This window comes from Giraffa tippelskirchi, chromosome X, assembly GCF_054371585.1.
Source record: "Giraffa tippelskirchi isolate mGirTip1 chromosome X, T2T-mGirTip1v1.2.pri, whole genome shotgun sequence".
Taxonomy (NCBI): Eukaryota; Metazoa; Chordata; class Mammalia; order Artiodactyla; family Giraffidae; genus Giraffa; species Giraffa tippelskirchi.
Window position 1 is genome coordinate 89,062,504 of NC_137289.1, and position 8,201 is coordinate 89,070,704.

The following is an 8,201-nucleotide window of genomic DNA, read 5'->3' on the forward strand; positions in this document are numbered from 1 at the left end:
TGTTACGTGTGACTATTGAGCTTGTGGAGAGTTTTCACAGACTCTTAACTGCCTACTTCACTTCCTAGCCTGAACACAAGGCAGACACTGGTCATACTTGAGAATCACATGACAAATACTGTTAGCCGAGTGTGCTCTGATGCTGGACTTCCCATTGCTCCTAGTGTTCTGGAGGCAACTTGTCTCTCTCCAGTTCTTTAGTTGCCTTGACTGATGAACACTTAATTTTGTGTGTCAGAACAAAGACATTTCCTCATGGTCCTGGGAACATAGAGTCCTTTCAGTTTAAGCCTCAAATCCACCCTGTCCCATCTCAGTGTGAGAAACCAACAGCCACTCTTATTCACTCATTCACTACAGCTAAGCAGACTTCCACAAGCAGACTTGTGCCAACAGAATGCACCCACCCTAAATTCCCCTTCTCCTCAGTTCCAAGCTTCCAAAATGGGCTCCTTAGGAAGTCCGCGAAACACAACAATTGGCATTTATCAAGCCGCTTACTTACGATTATTCTGAATCTCTAAAAGTTCTAAAAAATAAAGTGAAATTAAACCCTTAAACTGTTCAAATATACTCCCATCCTGCCCCACTCTGCTCACCTGTATCTTGAATTCCCAAACCAAAAGGCTCTTGAGACAGCCTCCTCCTTGTTACAAATGAGAGAAGTGGATATTTGTCCAAGTTGTTACACGTATCAAAAACTTCAGCCTTTTTTTATTGCTAAGTAGTATTCCATGCGGAGAAGGCAATGGCACCCCACTCCAGTACTCTTGCCTGGAAAATCCCATGGACGGAGGAGCCTGGTAGGTTGCAGTCCACGGGGTCGCTAAGAGTCGGACACGACTGAGCGACTTCACTTTCACTTTTCCCTTTCATGCACTGGAGAAGGAAATGGCAATCCACTCCAGTATTCTTGCCTGGAGAATCCCAGGGACGGCGGAGCCTGATGGACTGCCGTCTATGGGGTCGCACAGAGTCGGACACGACTGAAGCGACTTAGCAGCAACAGCAGAAGCAGTATTCCATGGCGTGTATATATTGTTTCAGCTTTGAGTTGTTACAACCTCTGCTATAAACATGCATATACAGATTTTTTTTTTGTGAGCACGAGTCTTCATTTCTCTGGGAAAGATACCCAGGAGTGCAATTTCTGAGTCATATTATAAGTGTATGTTCAGGTTTTTAAGAAGCTATTTTCCAGAGTGGCTATACCATTGTGCATTCTCACCAGCAGTGTATACAGGATCCAGTTTCTCTGCGTCCTCACCAGCATTTGATGTTGTCTTAATTTTTTTTTTATTTTAGTCATCCTCATATATGTGTAGTGACATCTCACTGTGATTTTAATTTGTGTTTCCCTGGTGGCTAGTCATGTTCATCTTTTCATGTGCCCATTTGCCATCTGTGCCATATCCTCTTGGGTTAAATCTTTGTTATTTGCCCATTTTATAACTGAACTGTTTGTTGTGGGGTTTTTTTGACATTGAGTTTTGAGAGTTTTTTCTATATTTTAGATAGTTGTTCTTTGTTGGATATGTGCCTTTCAAGTATTTTCTTCCACATTGTAACTTGTCTTTTTATCTCTTGGTGTTTCTCAGGCAAAAGTGTCCAATTTTGATAAAGTTCAACTTACCAAATTTTTCCTCCATAAGTCATGGTTTTGATGGCAGGAACTCTTTGTCTAACCCTAGATCCCAAATATTTTGTCCTGTTTTTTACTAAAAGTTTTACAACCTTAGATTTTAGATTGAAATCTGTGATTTCTTTTGTGTTTATTTTCATGTAAAATTTGAGGTTTAAGCCAAGGTTCATTCTTTTACCTGTGGTTGTCCAATTGCTCCAGCATCATTTGCTGGAAAGTCTATGCTTCCTCCATTGAATTGGTTTTGCATCTTTGTAGAAAACCAGTTAACCGTATTTTTGTACATCTATTTCTGCATTCTCTATTCTGTTCCATTGATCAATGTGTCTATCCCTCCTCCAACACTATACAGTCTTGATTACTATAGAATAAGTCTTGAATATAGTTAGACCCTTTCCTTCAACTTTATTCTTTTTCAAAATTGTTTTAGTTATTCTAAATCCTTTGTGTTTGCATATAAATTTTAGAATAATATTGTCTATATCTACAAAAAATCTTGCTAGGATTTTCATAGGAATCATGTTAGAGCTATATATCATTTTGAGGAGAAATGACATCTTTACTATGTTTAGTTTTCCAATCTATGAACACCTGGGTATGTATATGTATCTCCATTTATTTAAATTTCATTGATTTTTTATGAATATTTTATAATTTTCAACATTTATGTCCTGTACATATTTTGTTGGATTTACACTAAGCAGGAGATTGAGCAACAGAGAGCCAACTTCATTGAAGGGTTCTGAGTATGTCACTGAGGATTTTTTCTTTCCTCCTCTTCCCATCTGTCCCTTCACGGTCTCAGGTCATAAGTGTTTCCTGCTCTACTCACACTGGGTTTCCATACTGATCCTAATCTTGTTCTTGACTGTACTCCTATCTCTCAACTGCTTTGCTCATTTATCAGTCCTGTGAGACACTAGGCACTGTGGATATAACCATGAACACAATAGACAAAGATCCCTAACCTCAAGGAGCTTACAGTCAAAAAACAAAGAGCTGTAGAATGACATGTACAATTGAAACTGAGCTTTGGAACAGTCTCACTCCTAACTAGGGCCCCAGACCTTTTTCTCCCTTTGTTCCTTCTTATCAGTGGTCTATATACTCAGTGTAGCTTCTCCTTCCCCACCTGCTAAGGGATCCCATGCATTCACATGGGCAGTGTGAAACTCATTACTGTTACCAGTGGCATGAGGTTAGATGTAAGGGTGAGTCTTCTGGGAGAAATGGCCACGTGAGCCCCCCAAATCCTAAGGTCCCTGCGGAAATAGAAAAGTTTCCCATTCATCACCAGGACAGAGGAGAGCGGCCATTTACAGTCGTCTGGCACCTTCTGGCTGAGTCAGTCTCGGCCTTTCCTGCCCCCTTCATTAACCTTGTTTTGGTTTCTTGGTCAGCCTCCATCTCCTGATCATTCTCAGTTTGCCAGTTGAGAGAAAAGGAAACTGCACTTGTCCTGCTCAGCAAGCAGAAGAGTTAGATAGGATGGACGTGAGTGTGAGGTGTACAGGAAGATCCCCCCTGGCATAGTGAAAGAATTTGACTAAACCAGTAAGTGCAGAAGATGGAAACTATCATGATCTCTGGGTCAGCTGAGAAATTGGAGGTGTCCCGCAGGCCTCCCAAGGTCACTGATTGGGATCTGCTTTCTGGATATGACAAAGTCAACTACTGACCACATGATCCTGGGACTGAGGGTTGACAAGTTTAGCAAATAAAGACACAGGACTCCATTAAGTTTGAGTTTCAGATGAACAATGAACAATGAACAAAGTTTTAGTATAAGTATATCCCATGCAATATTTGGCACATACTTATGCTAAAACATTATTGCTTATGTGAGACCCTGGTTTAATTGGCATCCTGTATTCTATTTGGTAACCTTATGTGGGTGGGGTAAAAAATGCTGTTAGGGAAGGATTAGCTTTTTTGGTCTGTTTCTAGGGGAATAGAGTAGGACCAGTGGAGAGTTGGGCCTGGGTCTGAGAGCAGGAAGAAGGATTTCATTGGCAGGGCAAGCAAAGACAGCCATGAGGAACCCTCCTTGGGTAACTTGCAATTAGAAACCTTGGAGAGTCCTTCCAGCTCTGATAGTCTCTGAGTCTCAGAATCTTCAGGGATTTAAAAGGATGGGGTGGGAAGATGATGGAGAAGGATAAGACTAAGAATTAGAAGCCTCCAAAGAGCCTTGACCATTTTTCTTTTTGGTGTTATGATGGTGGGATGCATGCAGATGTGTCAGCTGGGTCCATGGGTTTCTCTGTACAGATTAGAAGTCAGGGCTTCTAGAATATTCCAAAAGTTCATGCTGTCATTGATTCTGCTTTTGAGTTTCCGACACCCATTTTCCAAGATAACACTGCCTGGAGGGAAGCCCATCCCAGGGCAGGCCCAGTTGAACTTTTTCCTCAGTGCCCATACCTTCCTCTTAATGACAGTGACAGCAGCCACCTACATGTAGGCACCATTTCACAGCTCACAGAGTGACTAGACATCTGTTCCTTGTCTGGATTTTCACAAGTCCGAGAAGGAGTACTCATCACCTATTTACATTTGAGGAAGACAAACCCCAGAGATTTGCCTAGTACCAGCCAAACCTTTCAGCTCTCCACCCACTCAGGCATTTTTAGTGAGCAGTGCATGCCTGCTGTGTGGCCCATGTTAAGGGCCAAGTGTATGAGATCCATTACCACCCATTTTCTGCCCCTGAGAGCTGCTGACTGAGGTGGGAGGTAGAGGAGTCAGGGTCTTTGGATGGACAGGTGCATGAAGAGGCAGGAATAACAAAACTCAAGTCCTCAAGTCTGGACTGAGTATGAATGAAGAAGTCCCCCTCAGGGCTGCCTCTGTGGAGACCGTGACCACTCAGAGGCCACACATTCTTCCTCTGTGGCAGGCAGCACATCCTCTTTTTTCAGACTAGCCACAGTCTCCACTTGCTGCCTTAGCTCTGCCCCCTGGAAGTGTCCCTGGACTCCGTCCACCTTGGCCAGGCAGAGGCAGCTTCTCCTGGGCAGGGAACTGCAGATCCTTTCTCTGCTTTGCTTCCCAGGGCCTTGCAAGGCTTCCCCTTCCCAATCCCATCCCATCCCATCCTTTTGTCCAATAGAATCTCTCATGGGATGCCAATTGGATGGAGATTAAAAGACAGCTGTTGCTCTGTTTCAAGTGGGAGTTGGCAAGTCCAGAGCCATTTGCCCAGCCCCTCGCTGCAGTTGCCCCCACAGCAGGTTGCTGGAAGCCCAGGGTCAGCAGAACACACTCTAGAAACCAGCAGCTAGCTTCACATGCCATTGCAGGGCCTGCTTGTCCTTCAGGTCCCTCTCACAAGAGGTGGCCCCAAACAAGCTTCTAATTTGTTCTATCGGCCTTGCAAGAAGTGCTCATCCTCCTGTGTTTCCTTCCCTGTTATCCACCCAGAGACTGAGTCAGTGGCTCCTGTCGCCTACCCCCTCCATAGCAGACACCCAGGCAAGACTGGTTTTTTTTCAATTGAAAATTTTAAAATTGTTATCGAAATATAGTTGGTTTACAAGGCTGTGTTAGCTTCAGGTATACAGCAAAGTGATTCAGTTATGTATATATATAGTGCATGCGTGCATGCTCAGTCACTTCAGTTGTGTCCGACTCTTTACGATAGTATGGACTGTAGCCCACCAGGCTCCTCTCTCCATGGGATTCTCCAGGCAAGAATACTGGAGTGGGTTGCCATGCTCTCCTCCAGGGGATCTTCCTGATCCAGGGATCAAATTCATCTATCCTGCATTGGCAGGCGGGTTCTTTACCATTGAGCCACCAGGGAAGCCCATATATAATACATATATATTATTATATATATATTTCCAGATTCTTTTCCATTGTAAATTTTTGCAAGATATTGAGCAGCGTTCCCTGTGCTATACAGCAGGTCCTTGTTGGTTATCTGTTTTATACATAGTAGTGTGTATATATTAATCCTAAACTCCTAACACGACTGTTTCTTTTCTTCCAGAGCTGTCCCTGTCCCTTGCCTCTCACCGGTGTTCAGCGTTTATGGAGCTTTGCTCCCCGATGAGGAAGTCTCAGAAAGTTTCCCTCACAGGAGCCTGAATAAGGAGTGCACTACCCTTACCCCAATCAATGAAGTCAGTCTAATGAGGTGAAAGATCCAGGCCAGCAGGCTTTTAAGTGCTGGGGAAAGTCCCCATGAGCCCATCCACTTAGATTATGTGGCTTCGGAACTGGTCCTGCAAGAAGGTATTACAGAGGAAGAGGGGAGGGGAGCCTGTGTGTCAATCATGGAGGCAACTAGGTCTTTGGGCCCTGACAGTCACCCTGGGCCTGACAGTTGTCCTTCGGTGGCATTTGGCACAAGTTACCATCCCTGCTCAGAAACTGATGGCACCTCCTCAAGGCCCTCAGTATTAAGTCCAAGCTCCTCATCCCTGTGTCCTTACTCTTTTGGAGATTGACTCTGCTGCCCTTTTCAGCCTCCCTTTCCAGAAGTCCCTTCACCACCATTCCAGCCAAGCAGGTGAGCGGCACCCAACACCTTCCACACGTTTCCTGCAGAAATGCATGAGATGAAGCTGAATGCAGGGAAGGTTCACAGGCCAAGGCTTAGCTCATGGTGGCTGCTCACCAATGGTGCTCCCATGTAGAGGCTTCTGAGCCTCAGAGGGGAGAGTGCTCACATGGGGCCTCTGCATCAGAGGAAACACCCAGAATCTGACCGTTTCCCACCATCCTGACTCCTGCCAATCTGACCTATCATCATCTCTGCATGGATTATTGCTATAGTCCCTCAAAAGGGTCCTTTCTCTTTCCTGACCACAAGGCAATCCTTTCCCCTTTCTGCTCAAAACCCCACACTGATTCCCATTTCAGTCGGAGTAGAAGGTGAAGGCCTTACACCCTGTGGCCCTGCTAAGCTCTCTGACTTCACTTCCTCAGCTCCTCTCACTCAGCTCAAGATTTCTGCTCCTCTGCATCTGACAGGCACATCCCTGCTTAGGGTCTGTGATCTGGCTGTGCCCTCTGCCTGGAGCATTCTCAGTCCAGACAGGAACATTGCTTGCTTCCTCATCTCCTTCAAGTCTTCGCTCAGATGCCACCTTCTTGGTATGGCCATCCCTGACCACTCCTTTTAAAACTTTAGAGCCTGATATCCCCACCTAACCCCTCCCCGCTTCCTGTACTCTGGCTCCTTCTTACTCTGTTCAATTTTTTTCCCATAGCACTCATCACTTGACAATGCGCTATATAATTAGTTAAGTAATTCATTTCTATTATCTGTCTTCCCCTACCAGAGTGTAAACTTCATGAAAGCTTGACTTTTTTTTTTTTTATAAATTTGTTTTGCTCACTGATATAACCCAGCTGTCTAGAGCAATCCCTGGCATATACTATGTCTTCAGTAATTATGTGTTGCATTAAGAAACCCCTTCAGTCTTTCACACGTGCATTGACTTGGTCTGCAGCACACACCTGGCTGGACTTAGTTGTTTTCACATTCATACATCCCCATGGCGTACAAATGTATATTGGAGATGACACCTAGTGAAATGGATATATAAACATGATAAATATTTAACTTTGTATGTACAACACACACAAAAAGGCTACATGTGCATATGCCATGCCTGGAGAAATTGTATTTTAAAATTTTATGTTTTCATTGTGGCTTTGAGGGAAAAATTTTGGGCAAAATTTTATTATAAAAATTTTTAAGCCTACAGAATGGTTGAAAGATTTGTAGAGCGAACACCAGTTACCTAGACTGTATAGATAATATTTTGATATGTTCGATTTCTCACACATCTGTCCATCAATATATCCCTTTATCTAGCTGTCAATACCTCCTATATGCATTTCAAAACACATTGCAGCCATCAGTTCTCCTCACCCTTAAACACATCAGCATTAAAGAGGGTTCAGTATTTGTTTACTTTTAGGTAAAATTTGCAGCATACAGAGAAATGTGTTAGTTGCTCAGTCATGTCTGACTTTATGTGACCCCATGGACTGTAGCCCACCAGGCTCCTCTCTGTCCGTGGAATTCTCCAGGCAAGGATACTGAAGTGGGTCAATCCCTTCTCCAGGGGATCTTCCTGACCCAGGGATTGAACCCGAGTCTCCTGCGTTGCAGGGGGACTCTTTACCACTGAGCCACCAGGGAGTCAGCTTGACCTACAGAGAAATGCACAAGTCTTAATTGTACATTTCCTGAGTTTTGACAAATGAGTTTTTTTCTCTTTTATGGAAAGAGAAATGGAAGTATAGTTTATTTACAATATTGTGTTAGTTTCAGGTGTACAGCATCGTGATTCAGTTATACACATATATATTCAATTTCACGTATAGGTTATTAGGGAATATTGAGTAGAGTTCCTGTGTTATAAATAGGTCCTTGTTAGTTATTTTGCATATAGTAGTGTGTATCTGTTAATCCCAAACTCCTAATTTATCCCTCCCTCATCTTTCCCTTTTCCTTAGCATAGGTTTGTTTTCTGTCTGTGGATCTATTTCTGTTTTGCAAATACATTCATTTGTATCACTTGACAAATGAGTTTTTTAC